Raw genomic sequence first — 22,382 nt, 5'->3', positions numbered from 1 at the left:
GGCCTGTCTGCTCAGGGCAGACGCAGACAGTAAAACCTTCCTGTGAGCTTTTAAAAAGGGATATAAGGACAGTGTCTTCTAGTTCTTCTCACAACGTCAGCATGTCTGCACTGTTGAACAGTTCAGGTTGCCATAGCAAATTGCACTATCACACTTCATCTCTCAGAATAACAGCCCCTTTATGCTCTCTTATCACAAACACACACTCCAAAACAACAGGTTTGACAAATAAGCAGAAAAACAAAAACAACTGGAATTTTCACAGCACAGTCACAGAGTCGGTGAAGTGATTGCTGCTGATTCGAACAACAGCCTTCTAGGAGGAACTGGAAGCACAGTAATTATGTTACCTAAACCCAAACCTCACACATTTTTCACAATCCTCTTTTGCAGGATCACGGCCCCTGCAGAGCACATTATGAGCAGCACTTTGTTGATTAAGATTGTATAACCCTGTTGTTTGCTCTCTGACTGAATTCTATAGGAATATGAGTCATTCAGTGAGGCCTTGGGCACCATAGTGAGCCTCATTGTCCTCCCTCCTAAGCCGGCTTGTTACACGAATGAAAAAGGACACAAACACACACAGACCATACGGAGCGCAAATGACTATTCTGAGTCGAAGGCCTCTTGGAGAACTCACTGCCCTCTTGGAAATAGGAAGTTCAACATCCAGTCCTCACACACTGCTGACAAAAGCTCTGCGAGACAGACTGGCATGCTGGGGGAGACCTGGCCCCACCACTAACAGCTCTTGACAGAGGCATGAAGGCATGACAGGTCATCAGAAATCATGGACATACACACCAAGCGGGGTGCAGGAGGAGGTGATGACACACTGAGTAACCACAAATCTCAACAACAGACAAATGCATTTGACCTGCAGGCCACAGAGGTAACAGAAGGGTCAAAATCTCAGATCTGTCAACCAATGACACAAAAAAAGTTAAATTGTAGAGCTCAACTGAAATCTTGGGCTTGTCTTTGTCCCAATGACATGACAGATTGGGTTTACTGGGAAAAAAATAAGTTTAGACAGTATTTGAAAGACATTTCTATACTTTATATAATCTGACTTTCATTTTGGTGAACAAAACCGCGCTGACACTCCAACACAAATGAAAACAAAAGCCTATGTGCAAATACTTTTTGACCCATGCCTGTTTTTACTGGTTAATTGAAAATCTGAATGTTTAAGAGTTACAGGGGAATGCAGTAAGAAGAAGAAGGAGTTTACTTGAAATGTCCTCTATCCTTCTCATTCAACTAGAACTCTATGTAAACGTCTGATTCTCCATGGCTGACATTTGCAATGTGCGATCTGGGTCACAGTCCTAATAAAAGCTACTGTATTTGAACGTAGTTGCTTGTGTGTGTAAGGCTGCATGTGTGCAAGGCTTTGAGTGTGTTTGAGTGTGTTTGTGTGTGTGTGTGTGTGTGTGTGTGTGTGTTTCTGCAGTGTAAGCACATGCTGTCCTCCATCTGCTGTTTGATAGAGACTGTTTCCTTTCCTTTGCAGCCAGCCAACCAGCCAGCCAGCCTTCCTGTACTGCTCTGTTCCAGAGGGGAAATGGGAGCAAGACTACCACACACTCCTGACAAAAACCCTGGATGAGATATGTACACATGCAGACACAATCAGACAGACAATGGCTTCGCCACACAAACACGCACACATATAGTCTCCTCTTCTTTCTCTTTGTTTGTTTTCCATTACCCCCCATCTACTGCATGTTCCCTTTGTCCTCATTTTATCATGATCATACACCTCCACAAGTCTTTAAACAGATTGGTGAGGACTAAAATATTTGAATTGCACAACAATGAAGGGGAATTCAAATTCAAATTCAGGAAAAGTCAGTAGCATGGGTGATGGGGGGCTTTTGTAGAAATAAATCCTCTAATCACGTCATCAATCTAGCAAAATTTCTATTAATGCATTAGAACATAGGTGTACTAACAGGAAAATGAATCTGCAGATAATATACCGAAGCATCTAGTTGGGGCAGCCCCAGTGACCTCAGTTAATGGTGGAAACTACAAAACAGAGAAAGATCCATCTCGATTGAAAAAAAAAAAAAATCACTCATTGCTTTATGTCTTTTGAAAAGGACTCACTTTCACATCTGTTTGCTTTCAGCCTCACATGACGACTATAAAATGTAACCAGCGAATACTAAGAATCTCAATATCTTTACAAAACCAAAAGCAACTCTATTTCACAGACACCATCATATTTAAATAGCAGAAATACAAACCATGACATTTGATGTTCTAAATAATATTGTAGATTTTGAATAATTGCCAACTTGCACTGCATTTTTACTGCTGTGTGTTACACTGTTTTCGAAGGGATATTTCATATTACAGTGCCACTTCCTGCTTTTTGGTAGTTTTTTGTACGTAAAAGAAGACAAGCTATTGCCATAAAGTGAAGGAAAGGAAAGGAAGTGACAGCATGGCTGCAAATGTGGAAGGACCTTGTGATAAAACGTTTATCAGTATATGAGGAAAGAACATAACCTTGTGCAAATGAGAGGAAGTTGTGCATCTTAGTGAAATCCTCAAAGAGATCCCCAAAGATTAAATTTACGTATATAAAAGCAAATGTCAGCAAGTGCTATACACTGAATATGTTTATTAAACAGGATGTGGATGTAGGCCACAGTGTGCTAAATTACCTAGATGAGTGTTGCTTCAAAGTATGCTGATACTCAAATCCATAATAGCAGGTCACAAGGTGCTGACCCAGTCTATTGGTCACATTGTTGTCGTCGTCTTCAGTGGGAGGTTAGACAGAAGCTGGAGGTGAGGGAGTGAGGTCTGCTCCCACAGCCCAGTGAAGAGAGACAATCCCTGGATCCAACGGCAGTGAGATGTGGGTCTCAGCGCTTCACTTCCAGCGGCTCACCAAGCAGAAGCAGCCAGCCTGGATTTTTGTAGAGCGACTCTGCAAGGGATGCTCACCACCTTTAGTTTAACAGAGAACGAGAAGGACAGAGAGCATGTTAGACAGCTACTAACACAGCTAAAATATGACACCGGGAGAGAGTACAATCAAGAGGAGAAGCGGTACGATGTCAGAACAAAACAGAAACAGTCGAAACAGAAATGTAGAAATGGTATGTAGCAAGCACAGTTAAGAGTAGAGGACAGCTTCCCCAAAGGAATAGGCTGTGAAGTAAGAAGGAAACTCTAGAGCAGTGTGAAACCGCAAATATATGTGTATGTATACATATTCATATACCTTCTATGGGTTACCCTTTATGCAAAATGATGCCATTTATCTTTGAAGGACATTCATAGGTATGTACAAGTGTGGACATTTTCTTCATAAGCAAAACAATGGTGAAAATGTTTAATATAAGTCACCATGGTGAGGAAAAGACATTTAAATTCATCAAAAAATATTTTACTGAGCACCTACAATTAGCCTTCCAAATTTAACACTCCAAATTATAGTGCACATCACTTTGTATCCAGGCTAACCTTGTTTAAAAAAAAGAATAAAAAATAAAGTAGGGGGGGGGGGCGCAATTTATCTACCTGGGAACGCTGAGCAGCCAAAGAATCTGGAAGCAGTGGTTTGTGTGAAAACCTCACAAGTACGGCTTTACCTTCAGTTTAAGGGGTTAAACTTTAATGGACTGATTGAATCCTTTAAACTACGAAACAGTTTCCAAAACTGGGAAAACTCAACACTGCATGTTCAAAAATAAAAAAAGTATTTCTCAGCCTTTATCAGCACTTGCAACTGACATTTTGGAGATACAAGGTTTTCAGCGGCAGGGAACATGCCGAGTGGTTGCTATGGTGACGCTCTCGTCTAGCCGAGCGGAAGGGAGGTGTGGATGGGGGGGTATCTCCCCACATTTCTCTTTCTAGGCTGTAACGATAAATGAATAGACACATCTCCAACGGCCCTCCCCATTTCCACCCCTTCCCCACTGGAACTCAATGGAAAGAGGCAGCCAACATTTGCTCTATGACATCCTGGAAAATAAGGTGTCATGCTTGAGGTTTTCCATGACAGACAAATAATGGCACAAACTGAAGTGCTCAGAAGGCAGGATAGAGTGGAATGGTGACAGTAGACTTAATTTAAAAAAAAAAAAAAAAGAAGAAAAAAAAGATCACATAGTTATGGTCGTAATGTAGATTTTTATTCCTTCTGTCAATTACACCTAAGCTCCTGGAAAGCACTGTGAAGGGGTATTTCAAATCACAAGTCATGTCAAAGTTCATGAATAAATAATACGAGGTCTGACAGTGTGGAATCAGATCAAGCTAACTGTTGAATAATAGAAGAACCTTCCTGTAATGCAATCGGATGCATAGCATCATGCTCACCAACATCCATGAAAACACTGAAACTCATAAAAGCCGCCAAATGCAGACTTGTGTGTAAAATCTCTATGTGTGTGAAACAAGCTGTAGTCCATCTAAAGAGGGTCACCATTCATGCCCTTTTCGACTTGGCAGTCCCACCCAACCAGCAGGCACTGGACACTTAAAAAAAGGTAGTAAAAGATAGGTGGGGGTGAGTGTAAGAGAAAAAAGTTTTTTTTAGTGGCCAACTGAACTTCCCCAGGTTTCACTATACAAGTGAACTGACTCACCCAAAGTACCACATCAACCTCAACACTCACCACTGAGGGGGGATGTGTGTCTTACTTTGATTAAAAACAACTTTTATTTATTTATTTACAATGAACTACAATAAAGCAATCGTTAACATGCTCTTCTAAGAGTTTATTTGAGGGAAAGCAAGAGCAATGACACAGATGCAACAAGACAGCCCATGGTGACTGTTTACACCTATTACTGTATCACTTCCTCACTGTCATACACCAAATATCACAGTGCATTTGATAAACACTTTAAAAATAAGGGTGCAACTGAGATAAGACTCACGTCAGACACCGAATGTAATATACGGAAATCATAATGCACAAGACTTCGCATGAAAAATAGACCTACAAATGCTTTAAAGGGAGATATCATGTATGTTTCGAAGTCTATATATTTTTTTGGGCTCTTCTGGAATATCTCTGCGTGAGTTACAGTTCAAAACACTATTTAAGTGTAAATATTTAAACTTATTTATCTTATACTGGCCCTTTAAGCAGCCCTTCAGTTCAGCCTCTGTCTGAAACAGGTCATTTTAGCTCCTGTCTCTTTGACAGGAGCTAAAATGACCCTAACCCTAACCCTAACCCCCCCCCCCCATATGAACCCCTTAGTAGATGTGGCTTGGGAGGCTTTGTACACAAACAGTAATAGCTGGATTTCACTGCCTCTTCTCTACAAATGGAAACTTCTCAAATACATCTGTAAATGTTCGAGCCAGAATCTGATCCAAAATTTGTGAGCAGACAAAGCAAACAACCTGTGGAGTAACCTTAGCAACAAAGGCAACCATCAGACGGCCATTTGTGTGCACGTGTAAACAATTGAAGTAGAGGCAAATGAAGCATTTAGAGTAGGCTTGAACATACAGAGAGGTAGAATGAAAATAAATATGTAAATCTAAACATCGGTAGTCAGAGCACTGTTTGTGGCTAATAAACATGGAATGGAAACAAACTCCACTGCATTCAAATTTGCATTAATAACAGGAGGTGAAAACAGACCTTTAGGGTTTTCACAGCAAAATAACACATTCAGGCAGCACAGAGAAATGATAAATCATCTCTGGCAACGCACCTGATCTCTGCACCATAGCAAGCCAGATGTGTGTGTTTGTGTGTGAGTGTGTGTTCACAGGAGTAATGTTGTATTTGGGTGTGTAACCTCCCTAGAGCTTCATCTGTAGGTGTAATGGATTGTCCAAGTACAACATGTGGACAGCAGGTGTTGGATTTACAGCTGCAGAGTCAGAAACACAGTATCACTAAAAATGTCATACAGCTGTTATTTCCCTGAGCTCAGTTGAAAATACACAGAGCTGAGGTGACAAATACCAGCTCAAAGACAGATGGACACCTGTGTCTATGAGTATGTATGCTTGCACTTAGGTGAACACATGTATACACACTCGCAGACACACACACATTTGGCACCTGTACTCATCCACCTCTCCAGGGTTATGGTCAATCAGATTACGGCATCATACGGAGATCTGCGAGTGCTCCAACACAAATCCATTTATAGAGATAAGCTTTGAGGGTAACCTCTGGCACACACACATATAAACACAGCTCGAGAAAAAGTGAGATGTCAATTCACCCCACTGAGGAGCCATCTGAGTTGCTATCGAGGGGCCTGCATCAGTCCAGCACAAACACTGTGTTTACAGAAGTACTTTCTGACCTGCCACTGTGTGTCACTTCCAAAAACACTATGCCTCCATGAACAGTTCAAGACCCCCACAAGGGGTCACCAGATAAATCTGAGGGGTCGCATAAAGGGAAAGCAGAAAAAAAATGTTTTCAGGCTTTGCTGGATATTTTTACTTTATCAGGGCTCTAACAATTATTCAAAAAAGATAAAATTACTCTGTGGCGCCTCGCATCCTCGATGAAGATATGATGTGATGTGGCTGCAATTAAACACTGCTCTGTTTTAAAGGGGACACACTTCTAGGTGTATATTAATATTCTGGGGCTCTACTGGTATATATTTGCATGACTTACAGTTCAAATTGTTTTTTAATGCAGTTCAGCCTTTGTCTGACACAGGCTGTTTTTAGCCAACTCTGTTTCTTATGACCAGTTTATGGAAGCTGCACCTCTGCAGTCTTTCACCGTCTCCACAAATTAACAGTAGCAATAAGAGTTCTCTTCCTTTTCTTGTCCTTTACTCAAAATGCCAACTTGTCAAATAACTCTGTATGTTTGAGCTTGAATCTGATCCAAAATACGTGAGTGAGCAACGTGAACAGCCCATGAAGCAACCTTAGCAACAAATTCTACAGAATACACAGTCATTTGTGGGCTTGTGCAAACAATCTGGTGTCATCACAAGGAAGAATTAGAGGAAATGTTGCAAATGAAGTATTTAGAGATTGATTTTCAGGGAGGATTTTTAGATATGGTTACCTTATGTTTTGGGCCTTTGACGGTGTATAAAATAGACATCCACTATAAATATGACAAAATCACAAAAAGCGTGACATGTTCCTGATATATTGGCTTGTTCTCCCTTTAAAGGGTCACAAGCCAAAAAGACTGGGATCCACTAATGTGGAAAGATTCATTCCTGGGCAAAAGAAAGATATGAAAACATTGCTATTTTTTAATGCTGCGTAATGGAAAATAATACGATCTACAGCAATAAGGTGGTTTTAAATTTTTAATGATAAGGTTTTAATTAGGATAGAGAAGGAGCAGCAGCAGCAGCAGTCTAGCACTTTACCGAATCAGTGTTAGAAAGATGTAAAAGTAAAAGAAGTGACAAGGCTCATTGTGATTTATGGTGTTTACAGCCAAACCTGAAAAGGACACAATCAGCCCATAGATGAAAATCGCAGCAGCAGAAATGATAATAAATGGCACTGCAGGAAACACATGCACGCGTGTGAACTTAATGCCTCTATGATCAAATGTGAATAGAGCCATGTCCCTGATGAGCTGTCCGCACATTGTGTGCCTAATGTTCCAGAGCGAGAGGACAGACGGTAACAAGGAGTGTGATTTTGTTAGCTGAAACGCTTTCTCTTCCATGAGACTCCCTCGCCTGTCCATCTCACTTCCAAACTCACCGGTGTATCTTGGCATCCAGGTCTGAGCGAATGGACCTTTGCCAAAGCAAGCAGGATGTGAGTGTGATAATATCATATAGCTTCTCTTCTAAACTTGGCAGTCGCTGTTATAATCAAATATCTGGAAATTTCCTTAAGGGCTCATACAGCACTAGATCATTTACAGAAAGATTGTGTCATAAATCGTTTTATTTATTTAGTTGGTGGATAAATGAGAACGATGATTTAATATTCACCTGTGGCTCTCTTGGGTCAATAATCAATAGAGTGATTGAATAAGCCTCTGCAATGTAAGAAATGTCCAGAATCCATCAATAATATAGGTATGAAATGCTGCTAAGGCCAGACACAGTGACTTCCAACCTTAAAAAAAAAAAAACCTCTTGAGGCTAGTGTGAGATTATATCTAATTTCTCATGTAGCAGGCTAGCACTTCCTCTTTCGTTTTCTTCAAACGCTCATTTTGAAGGTCTGTTTATTCTCCTCCTCATCTGGGCTTTTCATTGTATATGGATGTGGTGACTGGTCTTTTTATCTATTTGTATTTTATGTGTTTGAATTAATTGAATGAATCGTCTCATGTATTCTTTTGACACCTTTTGTGATTGTTTGCTGGAGGCTGTCGCAATAGTATCAAGATGCTGCATACTTAATTGTTTGTAATTAAAAAAGTCTACGAGTAGATACTGAGACAAATTTCCTATTTTTTTCACTTAATTCAATTGACATAATGTCCAAGTTAGACAATTTCATGTTGAGTGACATAACCACCCTTTCAACGTCATTTTCAGTTAAATTTTAATTTTTATGTTTTTCACACCGATAACAAAAATTATTTTAAAGTTATTTCTGTGCAATGACCTGATAGCCTGTTACTACTTTTTTGAATGTGGCTACATAACTCATCTATGTAGGAAGATTACATCCCTATTCTTAATCCTGTCTTCTGAGCTCTGATTGGTCGAGTTTTGCTCCGCCTCGCAGAAACAGAAACAGAAACAGTGTCAGTTAACACAATGCTAAACATATTTGAAGTGATGAACAATTCTGACACATGAGCAGTGACTCAGAGGTCTAACCAGACTAGGAACATAGCTTCTTTAGGAGATTTTTCATTTCATTCAATTTTCCTATGCGCCAACACACAACCAGGCTTACATTATATTATAAACCATTTTGGTCAAAAACTAAAGACGACCAGTCTGAGTAACCTGTGAATCTAGTTCTCATGCAGTCCAAAGGCCCTGACATGACTTACAGCTGGCCAGAAGCCTGCTTAGTTCATTATAACCGCAGCATGTAAAGACAGACATTATTCAGCCTGCCATCACACAATCTGATACACATCCCCCCTTAGTGGTGGTGTCTCTCTTCCCTTCCTCCTCTCACATCCTTTCCCAAAGCTTCTCCTAGGCGCCTGGGAGCAGCTCAGACAGAACGGGGTTAGGATTAAACAAGTCCCCAGCCGAGGATTCCCTGCAACACTTAAACTCCATGAACCCCACCTGGTAAATATTCATGATGGAGAAACAATGGTATTCCAGGACAACAGGGGAGAAACAAATATATCTTAACACACAGGCAGTTACAAACCACTTTCTGATACACACAAGGAGACAAAAACACACATACAGACTGACATTAATGGGTATGTAAGAAACATGAACACCCACACAAAGGGAAGAAAAGCCCCATGGATTTCTCAAGCTATCTGTGTGTATATCTGGCTACAGCCCAGGGCTACATGTCTTGTCTGTCTGCACAACCTTGTCTGGGAACGGAGATGTTTTGCACGTCGGAGAGCGCGAGTGTCATAAACGCCTCCGCTTCTTTTTACAGAGAATTTCCAAAAGTAGGAACATTTACATCAACAAAAAGACACGGATCTGCAATGTTTTAAGCTTTGAAGATACATTTCAAGATACATTCCTGCTGCAAGCTTAATTATTATAACAATACAAAACAGCTTAACTGTCCCTCTAAATCTAACACCTTTGGCTACTGGTATGGGGAAGTATTTCTCTCAGCTCTGCGTCTTTGTCATTGTACGACGCTGACTCAGAAGACTTGCTGTCCACAAGCAGGAAGAGAAACAGTTTAGATCATATCCTGTGTGTGAACTGTAGTTTACAGCCAAACACTGGGGGTATAAAATTAGCTGGACTGTGAGAACTAGAAAGGGAAAAGGTTGAGATAGAGAGAGTGGCGACAACACCCCGACAGACATATAAACTAAAGACAAAAGGATACAGACTGGGAAAAGAGTTGGAGACATATTTGGATCAGCTCTGGGTGCACCGTCTTCCCGTCATGTGTGTCAACTCTGACTACAGGAACACAGCTGTCATCATTTTCTCAGCGCTGGCTCAGTTATGTGGCATATTAAGCCAGATTAGAGCACACTAAAACTGTATATTTGCGAGCTATGACCTAGAACATTCATTGAGGGTGTGTCTCACACACATAAGCCAAGTATTAGTTTTCTAAAATGACTCATACTTCAACACTGAATAATACCAGATCACAGTGGTTACCAGTGGTGGCCAAGTAAACAATAAGAAAAGTATGTGGCCACAGCTTGAGGTCATTACACAAGAAAAAAATGTGTATATGAAATATGGCGAGAGTGTTGCCATTTTTAGCTCCTTTCCACTACTGGGAAATTTCAGGTGCCCCTCGTTTTGGAAGTTAAACTCCCATTCATCTTCTCCTTAGATATCGTCTCCTTAGACACTTGGATGACAGTTAGAGCACATCCACATCTTATCCAGGGTTACCTCTGAGTGGCTTTTTTATAATAATGGCATCTATCTTGGGTATTGTAGTATTAGCTGTCTGCTGTCAAACTGATGGAAAACAAGTTCTTCTTAGAGATGAAGTTAAACTAATGAAAACTGGTGGTCATAGCATAAACTCATATGACTGTAACACAATCTGGGTGAGTCTGACGTTTTAAGTCATTGAGGATATAATTAAAAGAAAAAAAATTGAAATGAGAACACATAACGGGGAAAACCGCTCCCAGAACAATTAGAAGTCTCCCACTCTATTTACAACTGCAGATAGACTGATATTACTGGACATGTAAGAAATATGTACACTCACACAAAGAAAAGAAAGACCCTGTGGATTTCTCAATCAGGGTGTATATCTGGCTACAACCTAAGGCTGCATTGTCTTGTCTGTCTGGACAGGCAGGTTTTCTGGCAGGTGATGATTTTATTTTTTATTTTATTTTGCATGTTGTAAAGACAGCCAAGATCGTTATTATGTTGGCATAGTTTCTTAGCTCTCAATCCACAGCTGGGGCTGACCAGCCATTATTCTGTCATGTCAAGTGTTGCACAAGTGGAACATATTGAATGGAAAGTCAGGAAGTTGAAATTCTTTATAACTAAGGTCTTCAACTAAGGCATTCATCAAGCTATGCTGCTAGCATGGCAAACAAATATATGACATATATTATAACACACTTTCTCATTCAAGACAATGAAGAGGTGTGTTCAAACTTTTGACTGGTAATAATATAATTTATAATAATATAAAATAAAATCCTGACATTATCCCGATTTTGATATACTCGTTACCTATGTGTTAGTCTACCACTGCAGATATGAAATTATAGTCTCATGGTAAGTAAATATTAAGTATTTTGCTTATGTCAAACAATCAGCCTGCAGATAAGGGGGAAAAGGAAACGGGTGCCTGTAACTGCCCCAGCTGCAGAATCGTGGACATTTCCTCTTAATGACAGGGCGACCCTCAGATATTGAATCAGTGTGAGATAAGAATGTCTTGGCGTTTAACATTAATTTCATATCAGGGATTGAGAACTAAACAGTTATTCAGAATGAGATGAGTTTAGTCTGGTCTGTCCAAGTCAGTCAGTAGTTATATGATCAGTAACAGCATAACTTCACTCAAGTTATGAGAAAGAATCCAAAATGTGTCTAATGTATTTATTACCTTCCACACACATCTAATTAATCTTTGATTTATCACGTGAGCAAAGTCAACCAGAGACACAGCTCAACACCCCCATGCTGTCCATAGGAAAGCAATCCTGCAACAGGAAGTCAGAGCTCATAGGAAGAATGCCCTGTAAACTTAAATCAACAGGATATGAGTGATTTACAGTGTAACATCCACTGCACTTAGGATCAGTGACCAGCCATGCCAGAAGTAAAGTTCTCAAACCTTTTTGTATCTTTTTCTTCAAAGGCACCATTTCAGCTGATATACAGGCCCAGCAGCCCGCACAAGTAAATACTGTAATCTAGTCATCAGACAGAGGGAACTTGCAACCACCCCCACCCCCACATTACTCTCCTTCCAGGAAGCAGTCATGTAAACTCTGCTGTATAATTCTTACATGTAACGTAAAACACATTGGAGGCCACTGGGTTGCAGCTTGGAGGGCAAAAGGATCAGATATACAGGGTGGCAGATGCACTGACCGCATTGTCGATATTTCTAAAAATGAAAGTTACTATGGAATTACATCCGTTGCTGTAGACATGATGTGCATTTCATGAACAGGCTTATTCTTCTGAGCATAGCTTGCTGTCTGCCATGCTTCAAACAATATCCAAAACAGGATTTCTTGGATCTCAAACTATCCAGGGGCTGAGATTACAGATGCAAATACCATGGCCTGCTATTTTAATCTATGTCCTAGCAGTATTATAGCGACCCTGAGGGAAATCATGATCCATAGAGCTGAAAGAGAAGTGCTACTGTGGTACTCTATCTTAAACAGGTAACAGGAAATTGGCCATTCAGCACATCATCTACAGTAGCTACTCCAGTCAGCCAAAGGACTGATGGATGGCAAGTTACACTCGAACTGCGACACCATTGATTTTCTTCTCATACAACCCAAGACTGCTGATTCAAGATAATGTTACATTTTTAAAGGCTCTGCTGTGATATTGCGGTGATAAATTCAACCCATGAAACTGATAAATGAGTACAGGCAACATTGACAGGTGAGATTTATCTCCACGGCATTGATTTATTTGTCTAGTCGTGTACATTATTTATTTATTGTTTATTGTTAGTTCATTTCAGTTCTGGCATGGCATGAGACTTTAAGAGACAAAGACTGCAAAACTTCACCCATCATGTAACACCAGGAAATAAACATATCCAGGACTGTCATAACATCTGTCACATTATGTACATCCAGTCAACCAAAGTGTCACTTAATGACATTTCACCATGTTTACCACATCACAGTTCATCATGATGACATAAACTCAAGCACTTTGTGTTTCTGTTGTTAGCCTCCATTGATCCAAAACACTCTCCTCACACTTGTCTGTAAATCAAACATGAACTACAGTAAATACCACTGTGCTCAACAGTACAAAGTTTAGACCATATCCACATTAAGTCAGCTAAAAATACACCTTTCTTCTTCAATTTGTGCTTTTGTCCACATTATGCTGTCGGTATTCCCACCCGAAAAACAGCCTCTTTTAAAACCCTAAATATATCTTAAAAGCCTTGCTCATATTTTAGTGCAGAAGGGAAAAACAGATCAGGGCCTTGTGGCAGGAAAGAGCTTTTTGTCACAAATGCCAGCAGAACACACAGTAGTGCTGTCATTATTTTGTGTTTATGTTGGTTTTGGGAGAAGATTTTACGGTTAAAAAATGATGTGATCACAGTCTCATTGCTGCAGTGCACCTGGTTAACAGGATGAATGACTTATTATCAAATTACTGTTTTGTGTTCACTCAATTGTCTAACAATAGAAACTGAAAAATATGGAAATGAGAACAATTCAAATGTGAGTTTGGCGGTGGTAAAAAACAGTACAGATAATTATGGTGGTTAAAGCAGCTGAGAAAAGAGTGACGAAACCTGGCTGTCTGTACCATTTTGTGAAAGCATTGGCTATTATGTACATTTATTTTAAACATTTTATGACCATATGAGGAAAAGGAGGGAGAGTGGAAGATCTTGAACCTGAAAACGTTCTCACATGTAAACTGTGCTTCTAGATTTAGCCGGTGCTGAAGAGTGAGTGCTAGCTCTAGCATGACCAGTATCAGTGTTGGCCATCACTAAAGGGATGAAAGGGTTGGGGCTTGTCAGAGAGTCATGCTACCTGTCAGTGGGATTACTGGAGGAGATCATTGGAAAGAGCTGTAAACAAAAGGCCCACGTGCACAGCTCTGAGGAGAGGAGATAAGAAAGTGTAGGAAGGGTTCTGATGGAGAGGAGGGGGGGTTACTGATCATTGTGCCAAGCTAGCAGCTGTGTGATGGATTTCACACACATCTACTCGTCTATCTCTGCATCCCTTTGTGTCAAACAAAGAGCAAAAGAGCCCCTTCTAGCGAACACAGTACAGGACCACAATTTTGCCATTCATGTCATTTGCCCTCACTGCATGTTGTGCACGGGTGAGCAAACACACCCCCGTGGTCCTTTGGCATGCTCATCACTGACACGCAATTATTGTATTTGTCAGTCACGCTGTTCTTAGGCGTGAATATTTTCAGAAACAGAAGGAAAACATACAAAAAAACAATTATTATTGGCCATCAGGGAAGCTGATTGAATTCAAAGTGAATCCATAGACATATCTGACACATCCAGCAACATGACAGCCTTGCATTGTCTGTGTTGGTATCAGACAAGTGCAGCATCTTGGCTATGCAGCACGCACACAATCTGAACAGGATATTGCATCCCTCATGACATAAGCCGTAAGCAACCCCCTTCATTTTTAGCAACAGTGACATTACACAAGCAAATAACAACAGAGATGCCATGTCAGCCTCTCCAGAGAGTCAAAAATGCGTGGATTAGACTGTCATTAATACTGAATCTGGATTATAGCAATCCTGAGGCAGCTCTACAGCTACAGATTACTTCTATCGCAGCCACAGCAATGAAAGACAATGGTACTTTTTGTTACCCCAGAACTGACAGTGCTGCACAGTAACAAAGGGGGACTCATTTCTAATAGGGTCAGGAGTGATTAGACAAGCGGCAGCCCTGGCAGCCCATAGAGAGTCTCAAGATCCCCCAGAATCCCCCGGAATCCGACTGGATTTGTCAGATTACGACCTCACCAACTCCAATTAACCTATTAGTGTAGTTGCTAGATGTTGTAAAATAAATTAAAATGGCAATATAGTCTTTAGGCTACAACTTTTAAAGATAGTGCATTATAATGTGGGCCTGTAGTAAAAACAGATGCTGTGTTTGAAGGATGCATAAGTTACAAGTAGCACTTTACTGTGATATAAAAGGCACCCAACTGTCTAGACAAGTTCACATATCTTGTGATGGTAGTTTATTCATTGTGTTCCCCTGTAAAGAAGATTTTACACAGTAATCTCTTAAGTTGTACCAAATGTAAGCATGAAACAGTTTCAAAGAGTATTACTGGCGTCAGTGTTGCTTGTAGCAAAGGCAAAGTGCTTCATCATCACAACTTATTTGGCTGCGAGCATGAGCCTAAGCTTAAAAATATACAAGATGGAATGATGGTGTCCTGCATGCCTCCACAGCTATCGTTTTCAGGAAATTTAATACAGTGATTTATTAAAAAACACAAGCATTAATACTATGGCTTCAAACAGAAACACGAAAAGTAGGGAATAGGCACTAACATTCATTTAATGAGATTAAAGAGTTAGATACTTCTTGTATCTTGGGTTTTGTTAGCACTCTTTCATTCACAGTGACACGTATTGTTGTTATTTACTTTGTTAAAGAAGAAGCTGAGGAAAATCAAAAGAAAGACACAAACTAGAGAGAGAGGATCAGTGGGATTTACTATACACAAGATGTGAAGACAGGAAATCGGCAGACTGAAGGGATGGAGGGGAGGGAGGAGAAACTATGAGAGAGAGAAACAGAGAGAGAGAGAGAGAATACAGATCAGTCTGCATGACCTGTCCTTGCCCCACAAAAACAAATGACATCAGAGTAGCTGCCAATCAGCTGACGTGACTCAGAGAGAGGCTGTAATTCACTCCAGCTTCTCTCTGAAACTCTGCCATAACTATATAAAAGACTTGCACCATGGATTCAAGAAATCCCACAAAGCTAACATCATGTTTTAATACAACTTAAAACTTACAATAACATTCTTCACAGTCGCCTACAGTGATGAGTGATGCCGTTTGTTTGAACAAGAAAACAAGCACAGCCTATTATTCTTCATGTAAAAATCTCACCTCAGTAAAATGATTCTACAAGACACCTCGGTCTAATTCAATTTCAGACATATTAAAAGGAATCAATTTAGATGGGAAAGATTTAAAGCAATTACAGTGGGTTATATATGGGTGGCTCTAAGGAACTTAATTAGATGCAGCTTTGGTGACAAAGCATAAACCATTACAAACAGCATTGCTACAGACTCCCATTGACTGCCATTTCAAAGCCAACAATCTCATCATGCTCTTATTGATATTGTTATGAATGAATAGACAAAACTTTTATAAATAAAATATGAGAATTCAAATCGACTGCTTGTTAAGCAAACAGTGAGTGTCCAATCATAGATAAACCCGTCCGGCCTGCCAAGCTTTGAATTTCTCCAGATGTTGAAAAGTTTGGAGGTTGTTATCATTTGTTAGTCTTTCTAAAACCAAAAAGACAAAAGGAATAGTGTAAGGAATGACAAAGAGTCCAAAAGTCGAAAGCTTATTTTCACATTTGAGAATCTGGAGTCATAAAAACGAATTATTTGATTATAAAAATAGTTGCTGATATATTTTCTTGCAATCGACTAATCGATTAGTTGACTAATCATTGCAGCTCTACCCTGGATTAATATGTGTATGAATAAACAAATATTGTCTGTTGAACAAACTCTAAATTTTGTATTGTTTTGCTTTTGAAAACAGGAGAGGCAGTTCTTCTCGGGGCATCACACACGAGAGAGTGATGACAGAAAATCATTACAATTCTGGTGAGTTTCCAAAGGTCAAAAGCAGGGTGTGCTTCTGCTAATAAACCCACCTACTGTTCCAGAACGATCACCTGAATGCTGTGTTTAATAACCTATTTTTATGTCACAAAGTAGAAAGTTGCTGATATTAATGTCAAAACATACTGTAGCCAAGGGCCTTCAGAGATACACTAGCACTGAAATGTTAAAGGTTCCTTTCTCTTATTCATTATTACATCTTTCCATCCTTATGGAAAAATAAGATCTCTAAAAAATAAAATATTAAACACATCAATTATAAATTCTCTGACTTATTGCATCTGACACAGGACAGCAGTGGATATCAACTGTTACAATGATCTCTACGCTACCAGAAAATGTTCAATTCAGCAAAGTCTTGTGACAGATCATCTTTGAATGCTGTCATCAAAGGGGAAGCATTATCTAATGACGTCCAGTGTGTTTGAGACAGATAAGGTTTTTCTATGATTACCATCTATTGAAACGTGACAAAATACCTCTAGCAAAAATTTGCAATGAAGGTCCATACCATGAAATGCTGTGCTGCAGAAGGAAAAAAACAGCTACAACAATTACTAAACAAAGAAAGATGCAGAAACACTTCTGTTGTCTATTTAATACGATGTAGTATATATAGTAATGATTATTTTCATTATTGATTAATCTGACAGTTTATTTTCTATTTTTTTTCCTCCAAAAATACACCTAAACAAATTAGTTCAGGACCCAAATGTAACCATGCTGATACACACACGTTGTATGTGGCAAACACTGTGTGCTTTAAAAGAAGAGATCCCAAAAGCAATCACCCCCTGCCACCATCACCCCAGTAGGATCTGAAGGACAACTAATTGGACACATGCAAATGAAAGATGTGTTAAAAATTCCTCTTCATCATGGGGGGATGTATTTTGGCACATAGCTCTCTGTGTTTCATCTTTCACAGTTGTGCTCGTGGTAGTGGTTTGAGCAGAGACATATATACACCCACCCCCTATTTTCTCTCTCTCTTTTCCCACTTTCTCTTCATTTCCCCTCCACACCCAGTCCACCCCCTCCACAGCTTACCCACCTACGTATTTCGACAATAACCAATTACAGGCACAGGAATGTGGGGTGAAATCTGTGGCCTGGAGCATGTAGGATTTTATACCAGACTCCATACTGATATGATAGCAACAACAAGGGTGGGGAACTATAAAAACAACCCTCTGCTTCACCTCTCACATATTTTTAGAGCTCATGGAAAATGACAGCCATGGTGGTGAGTAGTAGTATCAAGCTACCGCCGGCAGACTAATGAAAACAATCAAGCAGAGCCACGGGAGTGCAGGCTGTTTGCAGGACAAAAGTGCACAGCACTAAAGGACCAACTGCTCACTGGTGCAGCCACACATGAGAGACAGTGTGTACCTCGAGCTGAACATGCTGAAAATGGACTCCAACTAGTCTGCACTAATGAGTTTTTGCCATGAGACTGAAGGCATCTCTCTGGCTAACTAAGCGGCTAACTAGTCCCCTGCTGGGGCCCAGCTGCTGGATGCGATAGTACAATAATGAATTGGTAGTAGTACAGAGCCTTTTATTTATTTCATGTTGTAGTTCAGGCCAAGTCGGACAGACATCACTGATGGCTCAGAGCGCTGTGTCCTTGTGTCGTATTTGGTTGAAAACGCTGCCAAGGAAACAACAGAATACACTGAATATTTGCCTCAAATCAAATAAACCACACAGTAATCCCAACAAAGGTCCCCGTTAGAAGACAAAACCCCAGCATGCCGCTTCTAACAAAGCCAGCAGTCCAAGTATCTACTGTCTGACTCCTCATCTTACACTGGTTCATCCAAGGCAAGTATAAAAGACTGCAAATGAGGGAGTGTCTTAGCGTGTTCAGAGGGTAAGGCGTTTTCCCTCTCCGGGGAGGACAGATCTGATGATCAAATCCTTTCCTGTCTCCTTGTTGAGCCCCTCTCCACACTAAACAGTGGGTCTATTTTTCAGTCTCTCATGTCAGCCATGTGTCACACTCCACTGCCCACCAGTCTTGATAAAAGGCCTGTATATGTACAGCCCAGAGAGATTGTACTTGTAAAAGGTAAACAAGGAAACATGGATCTAATTACTGTCAAATTCCATGTGCAAAGTTCAATCCAAACATATAATTTAGGAAACCTAATTTTGTGAAGCAATGCCAATCAACTTAAAGAGTAGTATACCATAACCAGTTGATTTAAGATCCAACAGTTTTTCACTTCTTTGAATTAGCGCTTAAACCACAAAGACATGTCAGTAGAGCAGGAAGTGGTGTGTGATTTATAAATAAAAACAACACGGATACACAAATGAAGCCATCCAGTGTGGTTGTTTTCTAAAGCGCCCGTGTAATTTCTCCAGCAGGATAACAAATTAGTCATTGTGCAACGACACACACCACATAGAGGAGCTCCACAGGGGACACAGTCTTCCATCGTTAAAAATACATATCCCATAATATATATTTGTCTTCTGTGTGAGCTCCAGATGCAGAGAGAGAGTGAAAGCATGGAGGGAAAGGTTTTGAATAATCTGGAAAATAGACATTTGTTTTAAGAAGCACTCACTGGCTGGCCCGAAGAGAAACACCGTGTGACATTCAGCCCTGGGACACATCATTATTATGATTACCATGATCTCTAGTCTTATTTGCCAGCACATATAGGTTCTCTAGGAGTAGCAGAGAAAACACTCGGGGCTCTGAGACGACTGCCTGTGATCCCTGCTCCTTGTTATCTGACACACAGCGGTATCACTGTACGAGGTGCCATGAAACAGGGAGGCCAAGAGAAACAAGTGGGTGGATATAGGAGAAGCTAAGCATTTAGCACATGTTGCTCAATTATCATAACCAAATGTAGCTAGCACTACATCTCAAAGACTTAATGAAAGAGGATATAAGCAGCCACTGAGTAAATCAGAATCACTTCCTTCGCATCTGGAATTTAATGTGACACTGATTTCAGTGTTATGTGCTTTTGTGACACCCAACAAACTGAGATGTGAATTAATACTGCTATCTATATGAGCTTTGTTATGATACAATATGAGCTACATAGATTCACATCAACAGGTTGTAAAACTCCTCGTCAATGCTTGTTTCAGTGTTTGAGTGATTTTCACAGGATAATAGCTGCATTTCTTCAATGGAGAAGGTTGGATTAAACATTAATATGTTCATGCAGTCAAAGTAATCCTCCTGCTAAACAACGCTGACCACAATAATCTGCAGAACACAATGTCCTCTTGCTGTAAACAGGAAATGATCAGGTGAAGGAAAGTGAAGAGTTAAATGAAAGGAAAATGCAAACAAGCTAATGACTATGCACCAAGGTTCCTTTAAGAAAAATGAGACAAGATTAAACAGAGGAATTTTCCCATGGACTTTTTTGTATTATTGATATAATTAGCATTAATATTTAATAAATAAAAATGAGCCCTACTTATATAGCATAGTCATCAAATTACCAGTTTTCTCTTTGGTAAAAAAAACACCAAATAACTGATCATGGTTGCATCTCTGCGAGCATCAAAGCAGACTCTAATTAGGATAAACAAATGTCCCATCATTCCCTCATCAGTGAACGGCGTGAGTCCGGCATTGTCTCTGATTGAGCACATAAAGCCTTTGGCTGTGTTTAGAAAAGTGTTTTTGTCAACAGTGGGTTTTGCAGGTGGGAAAACATATTGCATGACCAAAAGCTGCGATGATCAGCTACATACAGGATGGTTTTGTTGATTAGCATGAAAACCTTACACATTGAAAAAACTTCTCACACTGATTTATTTACTAAAGGATTACATGGTGATGCCATAAACATGGCAGAAGCAATCATCTAACTGTTTGAAGAGCATAATAATGTTAATCAAATGCCAAGGTCTTATCACCTATGAGATACGAGAATTTTATTGGAGGGTCGACAGAGGAGACTCAGGAAAAATATGCGTGATCAGCATTATGAAACACAAAACCTTGTTAATCATGCAGTGTCATTTCATCAACTATAAAAACCAGCCCTCTATAAAATGAATGAACAAATAGCTGCAATGGCAGCCAATTACAAAGGTTCATAAGTGAAACTGGAATATTTTGATCCTTAGATTATATAGCAAAGTTAGAATTAGAGTTAATTTTCGTCGGAAAATCCCTAAATTCATTAGGATTCATCATCAGGGGACCAAGAATGTCTGTACAAAATTCCATCTTAATCTATTCAACAGTGGTGGACTGACATCACCATCCCTTTTTTCTGTTAGCCTTCACCACCATCAGGTCCTTCATGTTTACAGCCTGTTAGAAATCTGAGAAACCCAAATACTACTGTATATGTAAAATGTGACAAGGCTTGCATTGCGTGAGCTATTATTGCTTATCCCTCCATCTCTGTGAGTCTAGATGTCTATGTTTATGTTTTATCTAAACAATATCCGCTTCTTATCTTTACATACACAGATAATGTGTGTAAATACCAGACATAACAACAGCTAAAATTACATCCTTTAATAGCATACTTTACATGAATTCAATCAGATGACACATTTTCAGTGTTCATGCTAACATTTTATTTCCAACATACTGCATGATCCAGACTGCCTTTAACCTTGGTCACTTCTATCATCCAAGACAGCTCTGATTATCATCCCATACATTAGTGCTTACTGGTGCTCGCCTGAGCCCAACATGCCTATCAGCATGCAGGGCATGTCAGCTCACCCGTGACTGTGGGCTTGATGCTGCATACTGTGCTCATTTGGACACATTCATCACAGTCAAAAAAAAGAGGCTTCAATGTAATAAGAGCCATAAGTTAAAAGGTGCTCTTAATGGAAGAGATCTGACCTCGCTCCCCACTCCACATCTTTTTCAGCTTAACACAAAAAGTGACAACGCCAGACATTGAATTAATGCTTGTCGCTGTCACTGCAGGCCTTATTGATGTCATCAGTACACTTGTAATTATTAGAAGTCTCAGGAATACAGATGTTAAAAGGACTCTCAGCGCAGATGAGACTTTGAATGAATACATTTTTTTTTTAAAGAGTAAAATTGATTGCTTTCTTCATTCAGTGAATCTACAAAGAATTGGTGGAGTGCTACAATGATAATATGTTTTTGACGTAATGATACAATAAAATAAGCGGCCCTCTGGAATTAGCCTATCATGCTTTGCATTTTGCATTTGCTAGTGGGGAATTGTTTACTGGAATTATTCCAGGGCCTTCAAACTGCATCATGTTACTGAAAGCACAATGAAAATATTGAAAGGCTGACATGATGATCACACACAACTCCCTGTGTAGCGGCCTTGAAAGAATGAATAAGAAATGGGCTGCTTTAGTAAGCATCCATTATTCATTAAGCACTGTACTCTTCCATGTCAACAACCTCTGTAGTGATACAGCCAAACCATTCATACTTACACTCACTCCTTACTTCACACTTTTTTCTTTTAACTCTCGCACCCAGCTTCATCTCATCTCGACATGAGGAGCGGCGAAATGCGTAAGAGCCTGTAAACTCCAAAACAGCCAATAAAACACTCAAAGAGCCAACTGTATTTGATGTAATAAAAAAAAAGATCCCACAGTATCATTTCAATATAGACAGGAGACACTGCAGCTGCTTTTCGTGTCATTTCACGAGGTGCAAAAGAAACATCATTGCATGTGTTGATATGCGAAGGATATGAACATATGAAAAATCTA

General features: G+C 39.8%; 1 protein-coding gene across 1 annotated transcript in view; it reads right to left on the bottom strand.

Annotated features, from left to right (window-relative positions):
* ptprea (protein tyrosine phosphatase receptor type Ea) overlaps positions 1 to 22,382 on the bottom strand; it is a 52,299-nt gene that overhangs the window by 24,982 nt on the left and 4,935 nt on the right. The window contains exon 2 of the mRNA XM_062442685.1: positions 2,682 to 2,970. The gene's annotated coding sequence lies outside the window, so the exon portion shown is untranslated. The remainder of the gene's footprint in view (positions 1 to 2,681; positions 2,971 to 22,382) is intronic.

This window comes from Scomber scombrus, chromosome 21, assembly GCF_963691925.1.
Source record: "Scomber scombrus chromosome 21, fScoSco1.1, whole genome shotgun sequence".
NCBI lineage: Eukaryota > Metazoa > Chordata > Actinopteri > Scombriformes > Scombridae > Scomber > Scomber scombrus.
Note: the sequence above shows the minus strand (reverse complement) of the source record. Positions and strands in the feature narration are given on the sequence as shown.